Source organism: Enhydra lutris, unplaced genomic scaffold, assembly GCF_002288905.1.
Source record: "Enhydra lutris kenyoni isolate GAN:26980312 unplaced genomic scaffold, ASM228890v2 scaffoldscaffold8, whole genome shotgun sequence".
In the NCBI taxonomy this organism is placed as follows: domain Eukaryota; kingdom Metazoa; phylum Chordata; class Mammalia; order Carnivora; family Mustelidae; genus Enhydra; species Enhydra lutris.
This window is the reverse complement of record NW_019154092.1, coordinates 1,843,890-1,861,775: the sequence shown is the minus strand read 5'-3', so window position 1 is coordinate 1,861,775 and position 17,886 is coordinate 1,843,890.

Below are 17,886 nucleotides of genomic sequence, written 5' to 3'. Positions count from 1 at the left end.
TAAAAAAAAAAAAAAAGATGCACTTTTCAGAGGAGTGTTAGCATCTCTTCATTAACTATTAATTAAGTCTTTCGTAGCTTCTATTTCCAACTTTCAGATCTTCAGTTTGCAACTGAGTGTAGGGGAGTTCCTTTCTCTTGTAAATTTTAGAGATTCCTTAGATTGTCTTAAATATTATGCTTTTGTTGTTAGACTTAAACTAACAGACTTAACAGTTGTTAGACTAAGACTGGCAAGCATCTTAGCCAGTCCTCTATTGAAAAAAATCCTAATTTTTATGTGAGTCAACGTTTATGTAATTTTGTATCTTGCTTCGAGAAGGGACATTTTACTCTTACTGCAGTTTTTAATGAATGATTTTAGTGGCTGCAGAATATTGAATTTAACATACCCAAATAACTATGTGCTCGTTAGGCACGTTGGTGATTTCTGCTCCATTTCTTTGGATTCCTGCATTCTTGGAATATTTTTGCACCAGATTTCCTATTGTGCTTTGCATTGTGGTTCCTAGCTTCATCCTTAGAAATACATCTTTTCCTTAAAATCTAAGGGATCGATGCATGTAATGCATGTGAATCCAGTACCCTGGCCTGTCAGCTCATTGCCGCCTCTCCTGCAAGAATCTTGCCCTCTGAATGACCCCCAGGGTGGACCCCTTTCCTGACCACTGACCAGTGCCTTTTAAATGTTTTAAACTATGACCACAGTAAAGAATACATTTTATGGGTACAAAATTTCTATTTGGGGTGATGAGAAATTTGGGGGATAGTGTGGATGACTGCACAACAATGTTAATGTATCAATGCTACTGAATTATACACTTAACAGTTAAAATGGCAAATTTTAAGCTTTAAAAACCCATTTTACATTATGATCTAGTACACATACATATGAAAAATTTCACGATTTAAGACATAGTCTTGTCTTGTGTAACGCCCTAACACTATTCTTTTCAGTTTTATTTTTATTGATGACATCCTGCACGTGACTCTCTATGTGATTTCACAGGCTATCAACCATAGCCTGTGGTCTGCCACCCGCTGCCTGGTCCCCGTTGTCACCACCCTCCAGAAGCCTACTCTGAGCCACAACACTGTGCTCTCTGGCCCCCTCCTGTTAGCAGGACCACGGCTGCCTTCACCAGCACTGGGAGCCACACAACTCCCTGTCTTCACCACCTACCCACCGATGGCTCTTCTCCTCCTTTTGTTCACCTCCCTTGAGCACCTTTCTCACATCACAGACTTGCCCAGTGAACCCCAGTCCTGGGTAAATGTGACTCTCTCTGCTATGGCTGGAGAGATGCTTTCCCTTGGGGAGACCACTTTCTAGGGCAGAACTGTCCTCCTGACAATCCTACCCTTGCCCACCTGCTGTGGCCATTCAGATTCCTGCCTTCCTGGAAGACGATCCTACACCAGCCCCTGCCCTCTGCCTGTGCTAGCTCTGTGTCTTGCTTTACTGAAGACATCAGTGTCAGCAGGAGAGTGTTTCTCACTGCTTCCACCCTAAACCTTCCACCGGCCCACTCCCACCACCATGCACACATTGCTCTGTCCTCTAAGACCTGCATGTCACTGGCGCATCGGGTCTACCCCACCCCACATGCTAGCTGGTCTGCTTCAGTCACAGCACCCTCTTTCTCCTGCATCCTCAGTCCTTGCTTTATTGGGCTGTCCCATCAGGATGGGAGACATGGTGTCATCTCCATATCCATTTTCTCCATCATCATGCTTCTCTCTAATTCTTCAAGAGCAAAACTGCTCAGGAACAGCTTGGCTGGGCTCCTCCCACTCTTGGGCTCCCTCCACTCCACCTGTTCCTTGCCAGAGCTCACATCCGGGTTCAGCCAAATCTCTGTAGTGGTCAGGCAGCACTTCACACCACCTGATGTCTCCCAGGGTGTGCCTCAGCACGGACCCCCAGCCCCCAAATCCTAGGCTTCCAAGTCCATATGCCCACTCTGAACCACCCTTGGAGCTCTATGGGACACCTCAAAGCCAGGGCACCCTCAATCGAGCCACAGCTATCAACACCTCAGTAAAAAGCACAGCCAAACTTCCAGGACAGCCAAAACCTCTGAGCCCCTCACCTCGGGTCTCCCCATCATGCCCCACAGTGGGCCCTCAGAAAGTCCCTTTCCTGCCACCAGTGCCTGACACCAGGGCCACTCCTCTCTCATGATGATGACTGCCACATGTGAGCAGCAAGCTCTTCTCCTTACTCCTCACACACTGACTCTTTGAGAACAAAAGCCAGACCTGTCCCTCCTCAAAAGCCTCTGGGAGCTTTCCATTACACTCAGACTAAAAAACAAAGTCCTTCCAATAGCCCCCCAAGACTTGGCACCTCCCTGTCCCTCTCGATTTCCTACTTCAACCCCTACATTTGGCCAACTACAACATTCGGAGGGACCAGTCCCCACAGGACCACCTCCACTTCTGACACCAATGGCACGTTTGGGAGTCCCCAAGTGGACCCTTAGCCAAGGTTGACAATTTCCTGGAGGGACTCACAGCGCTTTACTCACGGTTACAGTTTACAGCACAGGAAGGATGCTGATTAAGACCAGCTGCAGGAAAAGCACCCAGGGACTGGTCTAGGAGAGTGTCAGACTTGAGGGGTAAGCTGCCTGCACACAACCCTCCTCTCAGCACCCGTGAGGGACAGCCCACATGGTGCTGCCGACAGGGAAGTTCCTCAGGGCCAAGTGCTCAGAGCTTTTACTGGAGTTCATTGCACAGGTGTGATTAATTGAGTGTCCTCCTAGTGATCTCAGTCTGCAGCCCCCTCATCACAACATTGGTTTTTCTTGTGTGTTCAGTTCCAGCCTGAATATAATCTGTGCCACGTCCCTACTTGAAATCGCATTGTTAGGCTATTAGAAGGCCCCCCCCCCCGCCCCAGGCAAACAGGCACTCTTGGTAGAGCTTAGTAACCGCCTCCCCAAAGCAGAAGGCAAATGGCACTCTTTGGGGGTGAGATTAAATTCTTCCCGACAACCTCCCCTTGCTTACTACTCTTCAGACACACCACCTCTTTGCTGCCTCTTCTTGGGGACTCTGTGCTTGCTGTCCCTTCCTCTGGAAGGCCCCTTTCTTCAGGACTCTGCTCAAATGTGTCATCACCAGAGAAGCAGTATTCTCCAGGCTCTGCGGACCAGAGGCTCCTACCCACCACTCCCTCTCCCTCCTCACCCAGCTTTGATTTTCCTCTTCAGCAACCCCTCCCACCACCACCACCACAACTGGCTTGTGTTTGCTTCTGTTTGGTTTATTGTCCGTCTCTCTCACCAGGATGTGAGCCACCTGAGGGCAGGGTCCGGGTTTGTCCTCAGCTGTTTATGCAATGCTTGCAACATAATTTGTTGAATGAGCTACTCCTGCAGGAAGACTGAAGCGTAAAGGAGCTCTAAGATGCCCAGCTCTTTCGTTTGGGCTGCCCACGGCACCGGAAGACCAGTGCACCAGAACCCCAGTGCACCGGAAGTGCACCACAGAGGAGAAGGGATGGAAGAGTCCATGAGAACCTGGTGCACCATGGCTCAGTGCCTTGCTGCTCAGTGGTGTTGTACACCTGCTGCCAGCAAGCCTGCTTGGTGATTACGGACTCGAGCCCAACAAAGGTGAATGGATCAGGCTACGCTCATCAAAGGTGGAATGCAGTATGGGATCCAGGACACTGCAGTTGTCTAACTGCCCATGGGAGGCTCTCCAGACCCATGTGTGGACACAGTGGCACGTTTGTGATCACATGCTGGAGTTGGACCCACACAGGCTCTCACATACAGAGATGGTTACAGGCTAGGGTACTGTCCGTGTCCCTGGAGGATCCGGTCTAGCCGGTTGTTACACGCTAAATTGCGTCCCTCCAAATGTGACTGTATCTGGAGATAGCCTTCAAATAGGTGATTAAGTCAAAATGAGGTCGTTAGGAAGGTGCCTTGATCCAGTCTGACTGGTGTCCTTATAAGAGGAAATCAGTTCACAGACACACACAGGGATGACCCACCATGTGAGGACACAAGGAGAGGGTGACTGGCCATTGACACACCCAGGAGAGAGGCCTCAGAAGTAACCAAAGCTGCCAACACCTTGATCTTGAACTTGCAGCCTCTAGAATGGTGAGACAGTAATCTCTGTTGTTGAGGCCGCCTGGCCTGTTATTTTGACAGCCCTAGGCAAGCAAATACGCTGGGGTTGGGAAGTAGCAAGACACCAAAAGTAGGGTGCCTGGCTGGCTCAGTCAGTAAAGTAGGCAACTCTCGATCTCAGAGTCATGAGTTCAAGCCCCACGTTGGGCATAACACTCAGTTAAAAAAAAAAAAAAGCACTTAAAACAGTCTTCCTAAAGGGTCCTCTAGGCTGCCTTCTGTCCCCAAATCCTGCTTAAACACCTTGGGTTGGCCAGGCTGAGCAGCTTGCCTAGGGATGACTTCAAAGCAGGCTGGCAGCTTGCCATGCAGCAAACAGGGAGACTCACCTCCCATCCCCAGGGCTCTCCACAGCCAAGTGAGGGGATGCAAGTCTCTCTGTAGCTCCTTGGGGTTAAAAATTCTCTGATTTGCTGATAAGTTTCCTTTATGAGATCCAAGCCCATTAGGAAGGGTGCAGTTGCTGTTGGCATGGCAACCACAAGCCATCTTTGGTTCTTTCCAAATTAAAAAATTCCCAGCTTCAGGGCTGAGGAGAGCAAGATGTAAAAGAGGAGATGAAATTAAGTTACTGATGGAAGACGTTGCCATGGCATCGTGCTGTCCTTGGAGTCTGCCAGCTGCCACTGTGATTTCTCCATTCTTCGTGAAGAGGAAGGAGTCCAAGAGATGATGAAGTGCAGCCTCCCACAGTGAGGGAGAAAAAGTATATGTTATGATTAGAAATAGTAACTAATGATGGGAATTTATATTTTAAGAGTAACTATCCATCTAACATACAGGGTTTCTCAAAATGTAAACAGATCACCTGGGAATTTGTTCAAATGGGTTTGCTGAAAGGCAGCATGTCTGAGGTGGGTCCTGAGATTCTGCATTCTAATTTTTTATTGTGGTAGCATATATAGATAACATAAAATTTACCCTCTTAAACGAGAGATTCTGGGGCACCTGGGTGGCTCAGTCAGCTAAGTGTCTGCCTTTGGCTCAGGTCATGATCTTGGGGTCCTGGGATTGAGCCCCACATCAGGCTCCCTGCTCCACTGGAAGCCTCATTCTCCTTCTCCCACTCCCCCTGCTTGTGTTCCCTCTCTTGCTGTGTCTCTCCTTGTCAAATAAATAAATAAAATCTTGGGGCACCTGGGTGGCTCAGTGGGTTGGGCCTCTGACTTCAGCTCAGGTCATGATCTCAGGGTCCTGAGATTGAGCCCCGAGTTGGGCTCTCTGCTCAGCGGGGAGTCTGCTTCCCTCACTCCCTCTGCCTGTCTCTCTGCCTACTTGTGATCTCTGCCTGTCAAATAAATAAATAAAATCTTAAATAAATAAGTAAATAAAATCTTAAAAAAAAAAGATTCTGCATTTCTAACAGTCTCCTAGTGATGGTGATACAGTGGGTCTGTGACCCATGTTTTGCACATTAGCCTTTTTAGAGCCTTTCTTTGTACCATAACTTGAAGTAGGTGGCAGGCGTACCAAAATGAGCAAGACACACAGTGTGCTTTTCCAGGGAACTTCCTGGCAAGTGGACAAGAGAAGGGGCAATGTCATTTCAGAGGACCAGACTGAAAACTGTCTGATTCACAAGTGGGTCTGGAATTTGCATGCTGGAAGATCAAAGTGTGGGGGTGGGGATAGTGACATGAAGACTCTGGTAACTGCTGTATTGACTTGCAAGTTTGCTAGACCATTCCCTAAAGAAGGGCATGGAGGCTATTTGTCTTCTTTTTGGGATTTCAAATAGTGCTGGTACAAACACCTTTGTCCACATGGCTGTTCTCTCTTGGATTATTGCCTAGGGAACAAAAAAATCCCCCCCTAAAAAATCCCAGTAATGGAAATACTGAGTCAAAACACATCTGACTGGCTCATCACATGTGCCAGATTTCAGTGTATTCATTTACAGCACTATTAGCAATGCCAAAGGACACATGTTTCCTTACAACTTCACAACATTTGGCTTTTATAATTTTGCTTTTGCTAAAAACAGATGCACAAACAAACAAAACAAAAAAACCCAGAAAGCCTATAGGTTATATACAAACTGGAACTTCACCTTTTTTTTTTTAATTTTTCTTTTTTTTTTTTTTTAAGATTTTATATATTTGTCATAGAGAGAGCACAAGCAGGAAGAGTGGCAGGCAGAGGCAGAGAGAGAAGCAGGCTCCCTGCTGGACAAGGAGCCCGATGGCGGGACTCGATCCCAGGACCCCGGGATCATGACCTGAGCCAAAGGCAGCGGCTTACCGACTGAGCCACACAGGCGTCCCACGTTTTTTTTGTGTGTGTGTGTTTGTTTTTTGTTTTTTAAGATTTTTATTTGGGGGCACCTGAGTGGCTCAGTTGGTTAAGCATCTGCCTTCGGTTCAGGTCCTGGGATACAGCCCCACATTGGGCTCCCTGCTTTTTCCTCTACCTCTGCTCATGCCCCCTGCTTGTGCTTGCTCCTTCTTTCAAATAAATCAATGAAATCTTTAAAAACAGATTTTTATTTATTTGAGAGAGAGACAGAGAGAGCAGGAGTAGGGGGTGGAGAGGGGTGGGACAGAGGGAGAAGGACACTCCCCACTGAGCAGGAAGCCAGCCCGAGCAGGGTCTCAATCCTGGGACTCTGGGACCATGACCCTAGCCAAAGGTAGACAACACCCAACTGACTGAGCCACCCAGGTGCCTCACATTTAATCTTTAATTTGCATTTTCTGATTTCTAATGGCACTGGATGTTTTTCTTCATGTAAGCAGATAATATTTTTTGATTAACAGTTGGGAATGAGGCAAGGTTTTTGTATTTTTAGGATTTTTTTATATTTTGGAAAATAGATTTTATTACTGGTCACCCATGGCAGATGTGTCCCAGCTCCTATGGTTACCCCCCACTGTTGTCCACATTGGCCTGTGTTAAAATCAGATGCAGAGCTATTTCTGAATAGTTTTCTCCAACACCACCTGCTGAGTAAACACTTGTCTAGACACACTTGTTAGAAAGGCATTGGAGAGCAAGCACAAATATAGGAAAGGCCTTCAGGTTAAGGTTTAACACATAGGGAACTCGGGATCCCTCCTGCCCTCGAAAACAAGAAAAAAGCTGCAGAAAACTGAAAATCAAGGATCTCTTCTTAGACCCAGCAGAGAATTGAGGTCGGGGGCAACACCTCCTCCCTCAAACTGTAGACTCAGGCAAAGACAGAGTATCCCAACTCACCAGTAGCAGGAGCCGGCAGCCAGGAAGTGGTAGGAACATCTACATGACTGCTTAAATGGTCATGTTCATGAAATGCTGGAGCTGAGCAAGAACTAGCTTGAGAATTAGAAACTCACCCTCAGTGAACCAGTCAAAGGGGGGGGGGGCAGGGAAGCACACTCTTCCACGTCTTACCTCCAAGGAGCCCCAGCAGGTCCTCACAGTGAAGACTGGAACAAAATTCTTTCGTGTTTGACGCAAGGGAGAGGGGACATGTGATCATTTGAAATATGTCCAGATGGGGGCGCCTGGGTGGCACAGTGGATTAAAGCCTCTGCCTTTGGCTCAGGTCATGATCCCAGGGTCCTGGAATCGAGCCCCGCCATCGGGCTCCTCTCTGCTCATCGGGGAGCCTGCTTCCCTCCCCCCCCCCCCCGCTTGCCGGACTCTCTGCCTACTTGTGATGTCTGTCTGCCAAATAAAAAAAATCTTAAAAAAAAAAAAAAGAAATATGCTTAGATGGTTTATTCTACACACACACACAGAGTCCAGCCCATGACAGAGACAACTTCCCCAGAGCCTCATCTAACATGGCCACTCCAGCCCCCTGTAGCCTTTGTCTTACCCAGGGAGGCAAAAAAGCCCCGAGAAGCAACGCTTGTGAGAATCACGGACGGGGCCACAAGGCCACAAGAAGACAGACCTAATCATCTGATCCTGGGACAACTCCCCTCCCTCTGTGTCTTCCAGCCCCAAGCAGGGCTCCTGTTTCTTAGAGAGTTGCAGCTGTAACAACTGCTACAAGGCTGATTCTTCACAAATCCGTGTGTCATCCCTGCACAGAGGTCATGCTGATCTCTGTTGCCATTCTAACCTGCTGTATGTTTGTTTTTAATGATTTTATTTGACAGACAGAGATCACAAGGAGGCAGAGAGGCAGGCAGAGAGAGAGGGGTAAGCAGGCTCCCCACTGAGCAGGGATCCCGATGTGGGGCTCGATCCCAGGACCGGGAGACCATGATCTGAGCTGAAGGCAGAGGCTTAGCCCACTGAGCCACCCAGGTTCCCCCCCACCTTTTTTTTTTTAAAGATTTTATTTATCGTGAGAGAGAGAGAGTGAGTGAGAACAGGGGGAGGGGACAGAGGCAGAGGGAGAGAATTTTTTTTTTTAAGATTTATTTATTTGACAGAAATCACAAGGAAGCAGAGAGGCAGGCAGAGAGAGAGGAGGAAGCAGGCTCCCTGCGGAGTAGAGAACCCGATGTGGGGCTCGATCCCAGGACCCTGGGATCATGACTCGAGCCGAAGGCAAAGGCTTTAACCCACTGAGCCACCCAGGCGCCCCCAGAGGGAGAGAATTTTGAGCAGACTCCCTGCTGAGTGCAGAGCCCAGTGAGGGGCTCAACCCCATGCCCCTGAGATCATGATCTCAGCTGATATCAAGAGTTGGATGCTTAACCAACTGAGCCACCCAGCTGCCCCGCGTCGTTCCAATCTTAACACGTGTTGCCTAAGTGAATACCGGTGCAAGGCTGACTCCACTGAAGCAGTTTCTAGAGACACCCAAAGACCACAGAGGAAACATAAACAAGGACACCAGAGGGAACCTCAGCCTCTGAGCCTAACTCCTCGCCAGAAAAACATATAAACCTCTCATTAAAGTGCTATCACAGTTACTCAACATCTGTCTGAAATTTGACAAAAACTACAAGCTTGTGAAAAAAAAGGCACAGTCTGAAGGGAGAAGGCAAGCCTCAGACCCGGGCTCAGCTATGGCAGAGATATTGGCATTATTGGCAGGAATTTAAATATTTTATTATTTTATTTTATTCTGTTTTTTTAAGAAAAATTTTTTTGACAGAGAGAGCAAGAGCACATAAGCAGGGAGAGCAGCAGTGGGAGAGGGAGAAGCTGGTTCCCCACTGAGCAGGGATTCCCGATGCAGGACTCGATCCCAGCACCCTGGGATCATGACCTGAGCCAAAGGCAGACACTTAACCAACTGAGCCACCTAGGTGCCCCAAGATTTTATTTTATGAGTAATCTCTACACCCAACATGGGACTTGAACTCACAACCCTGAGACCAAGAGTTACCTGCTCTCCCTACTGAGCCGCAGTGTGCCCCCTTGTATGGGGAATTTAACACAACCATGGTTCATATGCTAAGGGCTCTAACAGAAAAAGTGGGCAACATGCAAGAATAGATGGGTAATGTAAGCAGAGAGATGGAAACTCTAAGAAAGCATCAAAAAGAAATGGTAGAAATTTTAAAAAAATGAACAGAAATGGAGAATGGCTTTGGTGGGCACATAGGTGGGCCGGGCACAGCCAAGAAAAGAATTCATGAACTTGAAAATATGTCACTAGAAACCTTCCAAACGAAAATGCAAAGGGAAAAAAAAAAGTAACAATGTCCAAGGACGGCAGGATGATTACAAAAGATGTCGCATATACAGAATGGGAATTCTGGAAGAAGATAGGAGCAGAAGAAACATTTAAAGGAAAAATGGCTGATACTCACTGCCCACGTTGTGTGGTGTCAGTGGTGATGGATGTGTGACTCCAAGGCACGGGCACCCACAGCAGTGGCTTGGGCCCAGTGAGCACACACTCACTCTTGGGGACAGAGACTGAATAACCAGCACCCCTTCACAGGCAGTGGTGTGGGGGTGGGCACCAGCCTCAGGGTGCCTCATCAGTGTGTTCAGGTACCAGGCCCTCTGGGCTTTGTGGCTGAACCAGTGTGAGCCCCAAGTATGTCCACAAGCTCTGGTGGCATGGATGGTATGCTCACGATTTGCCTTCTGAGAACCGTCCACCAACAGTATCCAGGAATGTGTAGCTGAACAGAATAGGGCCCCGTGCCCCAAAATCCATCAGGCATCCTGGGCCCCTTCTCTGCATGAGCCCACAGTATGGATGCATCACAGGAACAGGACACAGGAAGGGACAGATAGGTCCACAGAGGCTGCAGGTGGGAGCCCAAATCCCCTCTGCCAGAGGTTAGCATGGCTGCTAAGGGATGGTGAGCTCTTGTCCTCAGCACAGAAATGAGTTTCCCATAAGTGAGATAAGATGTTTACAAAGTGGTATTTGTGAACTCATTTTTGCAAGAAGATAAGTGCTAGGAGGGGCGCCTGACTGGTTCAGTTGGTGGAGCACGTGACTCTTGATCTGGGGGATGTAAGTTTGAACCCCACTTGTGTGTAGAGAATACTTAAAAATAAAACCTTTTTTAAAAGAGATTTATTTATTTGACAGAGAGAGAGAGAGAGAGACAGTGAGAGAGAGAACATTAGCACGGGGAGTGGGAGAGGGAGAAGCAGGCTTCCTGTTGAGCAGGGAGCCCAATGCGGGGCTCTATCCCAGGACCTGGGATCATGACCTGAGCCAAAGGCAGATGCTGTGCCCCTTAAAAATAAAATTTAAGAAAAAAAAAAGTGCTGAGAAAAATGAAGTGGGGCCCTGGCTTCCCAGAAAGTAGTGTGAGTGCCTTGGTGTGTCTCTATCACGGAAAAAAACAAAACAACAACAAAAAAAACCAAAACACAAACTCTCCAAAATAACAACAACAAAAAACGGAGAATATTGAAGAATTAATGGCAGAAACCAAATCACAAATTCAGCAATCTCAGACAACACTCAGCAACACAGCCCATCTAGGCATATTCAAACTGCAGGAAACCAAAGACAAAAAGACAACTGGAAAGAAGCCACAAGAAAAGAAAAACAAAAACAAAAAACCCCCAGATCACCTACAGAGAAATAACGGTGAAAATCACCTCAGATTTCTTGTCTGAAACCATGCAAGCAAGGAGTGAGAGGGAGTAGAGTATTTAAAAAGGTGGGGCAACTGGGTGGCTCAGCCAGCTAAGTGTCTGACTCTTCATTTCTGCTCAGCTCATGATCTCAAGGCCATGAGATCAAGCCCTGTGTTAGGCTCATGCTGGGCATAGAACCTGCTTAAGATCCTCTCTCTCTCTTTAAAAAAAAAAAAAAAAAAAAGCTTATGTATAGCTGAACTTCCGAACTAAATAATTTTCCTTCTCTCTGAAGAACTTCTTTTAACATTTCTGGTAAAGCTCTACTGGCAACAAATTTTCTCAGCTTTTTTAAAAATATTGTTATTTATTTATTTGTTATCTTTAAAGATTTTATTTATTCATTTGAAAGAGAGAGTGAGCATGAGCAAGGGGAAGGGCAGAGGAAGAGGGAGAAGCAGGCACCCTGCTGAGCAGGGAGCCTGTCATGGGGAATGATCCCCAGACCCTGAGATCATGACCTGAGCCAAAGGCAGATACTTAACTGACTGAGCCACCCAGGCTCCTCTAATTTTTTTTTTTTTTAAAGATTTTATTTACTTATTTGACAGAGAGAGAGACACACACACAGCAAGAGAGGGAACACAAGCAGGGGAAGTGGGAGAGGGAGAAACAGGTTTCCTGGTGAGCAGGGAGTCTGATACAGGGCTGGATCCCAGAACTCTGGGATCATGAACTGAGCAGAAGGCAGACGCCCAATGACTGAGCCACCCAGGCGACCCTAAATTTTTTTTTCAAGTAATGTGGGGCTCAAACTCATGACCCTGAGATCAAGTGTCCACACTCTTATCAACTGAGACAGCCCGGGACCCTGAATTCTTTCAGCTTTTGCCTAAGAAAGTATTTCTCCATTTTTGAAGGATACTTTCACTGGATACAAAATCCTAGGTTTGGTGGTGTTTTTGTTTTTTCTCTTTCAACATAATGTTTAACAGAAATAGTGTGAAGGGACACCCTTGCTTTGTTCCTGACCTTGGGAAAACACATAGCTTCTCATCATTAATAATGTTACCTCTAGGTTTTGGGGTTTTTTTTGGTCATTTAATTGTAGTATAGTTGACACATACCTGTGTTTTTGTAGACATTCTTTGTCAAATTGGGAAAGGTCCCCTTTATTCTTACTTGGCTGAGATTTTATGAGCAAAGGGGTTGGATTTTGCCATATGCTTCTTCTGCATCTATTGGTATGATCATGTGACTTTTCTTCTTTAGTTTGTTGATATGATGGATTACATTGACTTCCTAATGTTGAACCAGTCTTGCATAACTGAAATAAATCCTACCTGGTCATGGAGTGTAATACTATTTTATTTTATTTAAGATTTTTTAAAGTAATCTCTACATTTAATGTGGGACTCGAACTTAATAACACTGAGATCAAGAGCCACATGCTCTGCTGACCAAGCCAGACAGTCTCCCCTATAATTCTTCTTATATGTTGTTGGATTTTCTTTTCTTTCTTTTTTTTCTAATATTTGTTGAACATTTCTGCACTTACGGTCATGAAAGATAGTTTTTTTTCTTGCAACATCTTTGTCTGATTTTGGTACATTAGGGTAATGCTGGCCTCATAGAATCAGGTGTGTTCCCTCTGAAGAGGCTGTAGAGAAATCATATCATTTCTTCAACTGTATGTGTCTGGCGCAATCATGCACCAAAGGGTAGGTATTACCTGAATGAGATGAAAATTTACATCCACAGGAAAATGTGCAGACAAAGGATTACAGCGGCTTTATACATAATTCCCCCAGATGAAACCACCAAGATGCCCTTTATAGGTGAATGGGTAAACAAACTGTGGTATGCCCATACAATGTAGCATTATTCCAAGATGAAAAGAAATGTGCTGTCATAAACACAGAGGAGAAGGGGGTTACCAAGGGCTGGGGGGTGGGAGAGAGGGGGAGATGCTGGTCAAAGGGTCCAAGCCTTCACTTATAAGATGAATGACTTCTGGGGATGCACGGTGACTGTAGTTAATGATACTGTGCTGTATATTTGAAATTTGCTAATAGTAGATCTTAAGTGTTGCCATTACACACATACAGAGAAACTGTGAGGTGATGGATGTGTTAACAGGGTAGTGGTGATCATCCCATGAAGTACATGTATTTTGAATTATTATGTTGTACATCTCTTTTTTTTTCATGTTGTACATCTTAAATATATACAATTTTACTTATCAATTGTATCTCAATAAAATTGGAGAAAAATGCGCTATCAAGCTATAAACTGACACGAAGTGGGCTTAAACACAACATTGCTACATGGAAGAGGCCAATCTGAAAAGGCTACACTCTTTAGATTTCCAATTACATGACATTCTGGAAAAGGCAAACGTAGAGAGACAACAGAGCAAAAGGGTCTGTGGCTGCCCGTGGTGAGGGGCGGGGCTGGTACTAGGAGCTCTGCGGGCTAGCTGCTCAGTTATTCTGCCAATCTTAAACTACTAAAAACAATAAAGTCTACTAAAAAAGAAAAAATAAGGATATGAGCCAAAAGGGGCTGAGTGGCCCAAATTGGTGGAGAGGAGCTCTTGGGAGATGTGGGGGGTTAGGAAGTGACTAAGCTGTTTTGAGAACCACCAGTGAAAGACAGGGTGTCCCAAGATCCAAGAGAATTCTGGCAGGGTAAGTTGACTGCTTTCTGGATTTAATGCATGTATTAGAGTCCTGGGGAGAAAAAAGTAGTCATAAACACACAGCTCAAGGTCTACTTTATGCACAGAGTAAATGTAAGAAACCAGCAATGGGAAGAACTAAATTGATTTTTGGGGGACAGAATGTTCTGGAATTGTCAGCACCTGTCTGCAGCCTCCCCAGGCACAGGTAGGGCATCTTCCACACCATGTTTTCTAACTGTAATAATTGCCCTTCTCCAACTCCCAGACTAACACAAAGTATTAAACCTCTTGGTACCTGTCAACTGCTTTTTAGGAATCCCTGTGTGCCAGGAGTGCTACCTAAATCTGAGGGGCAGTGGGACCGACAGCCCAAGTGGTGGGGTGCTTCATGGAAGGGGCTTCATCTCTCTGCTCTGGGGCCTTGGGCCAGTGCTCCAACACTGCCAATTCACCCTCAGGGCTGGGAAGGGCTGAGCCCAGAAGGGTGTGGGGTCAGACGGAGGCAGGGACGTGGTACAGAAGACCAGGGCTGAGGGGGTACCCTTGGGGGCCTGATGAAGCCTCCAGACCCAGACACAGATACCTGTCACCGCCAAGGAAAAACAAAACACAAAGCCAGACCAGCAAAAGACAAAGAAAGGAAAGGGGAGGGAGAGAGCTCTTGCGGAAGCTGCTGTAGGCACGGGACACACCTTTCCTCCAGAGTCCTGGGGGCCACTAGGAGGCAGGGGCTGCCATCCCAATCCCACCAGCAGACTGAGGCCCCCATAGCCTTGGCTGAAGGCCCTCTGCTACTTGACAGTGGAGCTGAGTTTAGGACTCAACTTGCCAGAGGGCGCTCAGGAGTTGGGGTGCATGTCTGCTTCCCCTTCAGGAGCTACTCTGTGTGCGGTGGGTGGGGGAGGGGGTGAGACCTGTGTTCTCCCATCCCAGGTGGGGCATGCAACCTTGATGAGGGCATGTTCTTATATCAAGATGGGAGCTTGCACAGGCACACCAACTCGTCTGCAGCATGTGGGAAACATGCACAACACGGGGTTTAAGAGGGTGCCAGGACCAGCTTGGTGGGCTCCCTACAGCCCCAGGTCAGTGCAGCTGCACTCCACTCCACACTTGTGGGAGGGAATCAGCCATCAAATAGTATCTCCAGTGTTTGCTGGGCATGCCCGTCTCATGGCCAGCTGAGAAAGGAGGTCTGACTCGTTCTTGCAGACTGAACTGAATTAAATTGGACAGAATTCAACCAGGGCCAGCCCCACCCCTCCCACGTGGCAACCCAGTTGAGGGTCCTGGGAGTGGCCGCAGAATGAATGCACAGGCCCCCTCTGCCTTTATCTGTGAGAAAAAAAGGCAGGACAGGTCAAAGCATCGTGTTTCCTCGTCTGCCATGACATAATCTGCCTTTTTCATCCTTCTTTCAGTAAAATACTTGGCCTCATCTGCTCATCACTGACAGTACTAACTTGTCTTTTTGGAGGATGAACTGAGAGCCTGGGCACTCCTGGGACTTCTCCTGGTCCTAAGTTCCCTGCTGGGTACCATCCTGGCCTTCTGGGGGCCCGAGTTGCACACACTGTCCCCACAGTGCCATCCAGTCCTAACATGCCTGCATTTCATGCTCAAAAACACTTGGGGCTAATGCAGCTGCCTTTGCACACTTTATAATCTAGCAGGACGGTGCCTCTCATTCCTGTTCTCCTTTAAGCACTTTTTAAGTTTGTAGTTTTAACTTTTCATTTAATGCCTGTCTTCCCTGCCACAGATGGTGCCACGAGGGCAGCTCTGTGAGCTTTGCCTCCTGCTACCTTACAAGCTCTTCTTTCTTACCTACTGCTCCATCCAACCTCATCTGTACTTCTCCACTGGTCTGCATTTCCCTGCACTTTCAAACCAGGGGGACCTCCCCACACCTACTCGCGGGTTCCTCCTGCCAGGGACTCCCGAGCTGCTGGCCCACTGGGCAAGTGCTAACAGTCACGTGGGGCCCTGTTCCACTTCTTCAATGATGCCCTTTTGTGGCACTTGCTCTGCTCTCCAGTGCCTCTGAGTGTTCTTTGATTCCTCTCGGGTGGAAGCGTGATGCCACCCATGGGAAGGAGCCCGGGGAGGCACTGGGCTGTCCCACCCTTGCTTATTCACAGCAGGCGGATTTTACGGATTTCATGAAAGGGCTCTGGTGATTAAAATATTTTAAAATCACTGCTGTGTGGGATGTGTGCACACAGCAAAGACTTCAAAAGCAATTAAAAACGCAATTCCTTACAAGAAGTCAGCCCTGGCTCCTTGGAGCAGCTCCTGCCTCCCCATCCTGGGCCTTGCACTAGTGCAGTCCTCCTTCCCCGGCAGCTGGCGCCATCATGGAAAGCCTACATCTTCTAGCCTCTAGAGTCTGCTGGCTCCCCAAGAACAGGATATTTTAGTGTGGAAGTCACTTTGGGAAGGAAGCAAAGGCACTCTCTAGAGTTTAGAAGGGGAATAAAAAGGGGTGCCTGGATTTCTGGGAGCGGTAACAGGGCCACTGGTCCCTGACTCTCCAAGGTGGTTTCTGTCAGCTTTGTGACACTTTGTGAGTAGAAGGCCAGCTCATGTGCCCACACCGTCAGTCTGCAGCAGACGTCCTGCCAGTGCCTGGGCCTGGAAGCCTTGGCCCTGGTGTCCCATGTGCTCCAGGTCACTGCACATCCCCTCCCCCCTTCTCCCACCACAGATGTGCCCTCCCAGTCCTCCCACCATTTCCACAGCTGACAAGAGGCTTTGTTACCTCTTGGTCTTACTAAATACGGGACAACGGCTTCCCTGCTCTTCTGACCAAGAAATTAAAAAGGAAAAGCATCTCTACACCCAAGAGGTGAGGTGACTCATGCTCCATTCCCTCCCACACTCCCCCCAGCCTCCTTGGGCCTGTCTTGCCCTGGCACTACACAACAGACTTATGGGCATCACCTCAGCCAGGCCTCCAGGGACACGCATTCCTCTCATTTCTGCTTTCATTACTGGCTCTTTCTTATTCTCAAGAGACCCTGTTTCCCACTTCGCCTAAAAAACACCTGTCATGGGGCACAACCTCATTCCATATCCTCCTCTCTACCTTTTCTTCAAAGGACCTTTGTCTTCAGCTTTCCTTGGTGCCAGACTCAGAGAGAGCGAGCCCCTTGTGCCACGTCCACCTTGACATCCCCCCCGCTTCCCTGGCCCTCGGCCCTGTGAGGCCCAGTAACACTGTCCCCTCTCTGGGTCAGTCTCCTCAGATTCAAATGTGGTTAAGCCCATCATTGACAAAAACCTTCCCCTCATTGCTCCCCTGTGGACAATCCCAATCTCTGTCCTTCCTCCACACTTGGGGCTTCAGGGAGGTCTGCACCTGCCTCTACCTGCTGTTACCCCGTGACCTGGAATTGGCTTCTGCTCTCCCCAGAGAAGAGCAGTGTGGTCACTGGTCAGCTCTGAACGTTCTGGTTCTGATTAAATACAGAGAACCAACCAAGATCTGAGTCTATACTGCCAACTGGAATGGCTGCACCACTGCCAAGAAAAGGAGCTCATCATAATTAATGTGGAAAAAAAAAGATTATTAATTCCTTCTGCTGAAGGAAGATGATCATTACAATTGGTTTCCACAGCATTTGGGACAACAGTGTTGATCTCTCAAAGGGAAAGTTAATGCAATAATTCCATGAACGTTTCAAATACCCATCAATTTAGGCGAGATCAGTTCATTTCCCTGAAAAATGTTCAGACGGTCCTCCCCACTCAGATGAATAGAAAGCAGGTAGTTAACAGATGTTTTAGTGCTACCTTACAACAAATAAATAAAAACAAATAAATATATAAAGCATTTCAAAAGATCTACTATTTACTTTCTTTTGAGGTACGGAGCTAGAAACTTAAAATGTATTTGTATGATCTTTATGACATGCCAAGTTCTACTTTCCAGTCGAAGGTCTGAGTGTACAACAGGCTGAAGCACAGAACAGCACAATGACGGGCCCAAAGCCAGCTGCAGTTAACAGCAGACGGTGGGTTTTGAACCCACATTTATGGGCCCAAAGCTTGTGCTCTTCCTATACCACCAAACCAAAACATTTTCCAGTATTTCTGTTCTGTAAGTCATAGC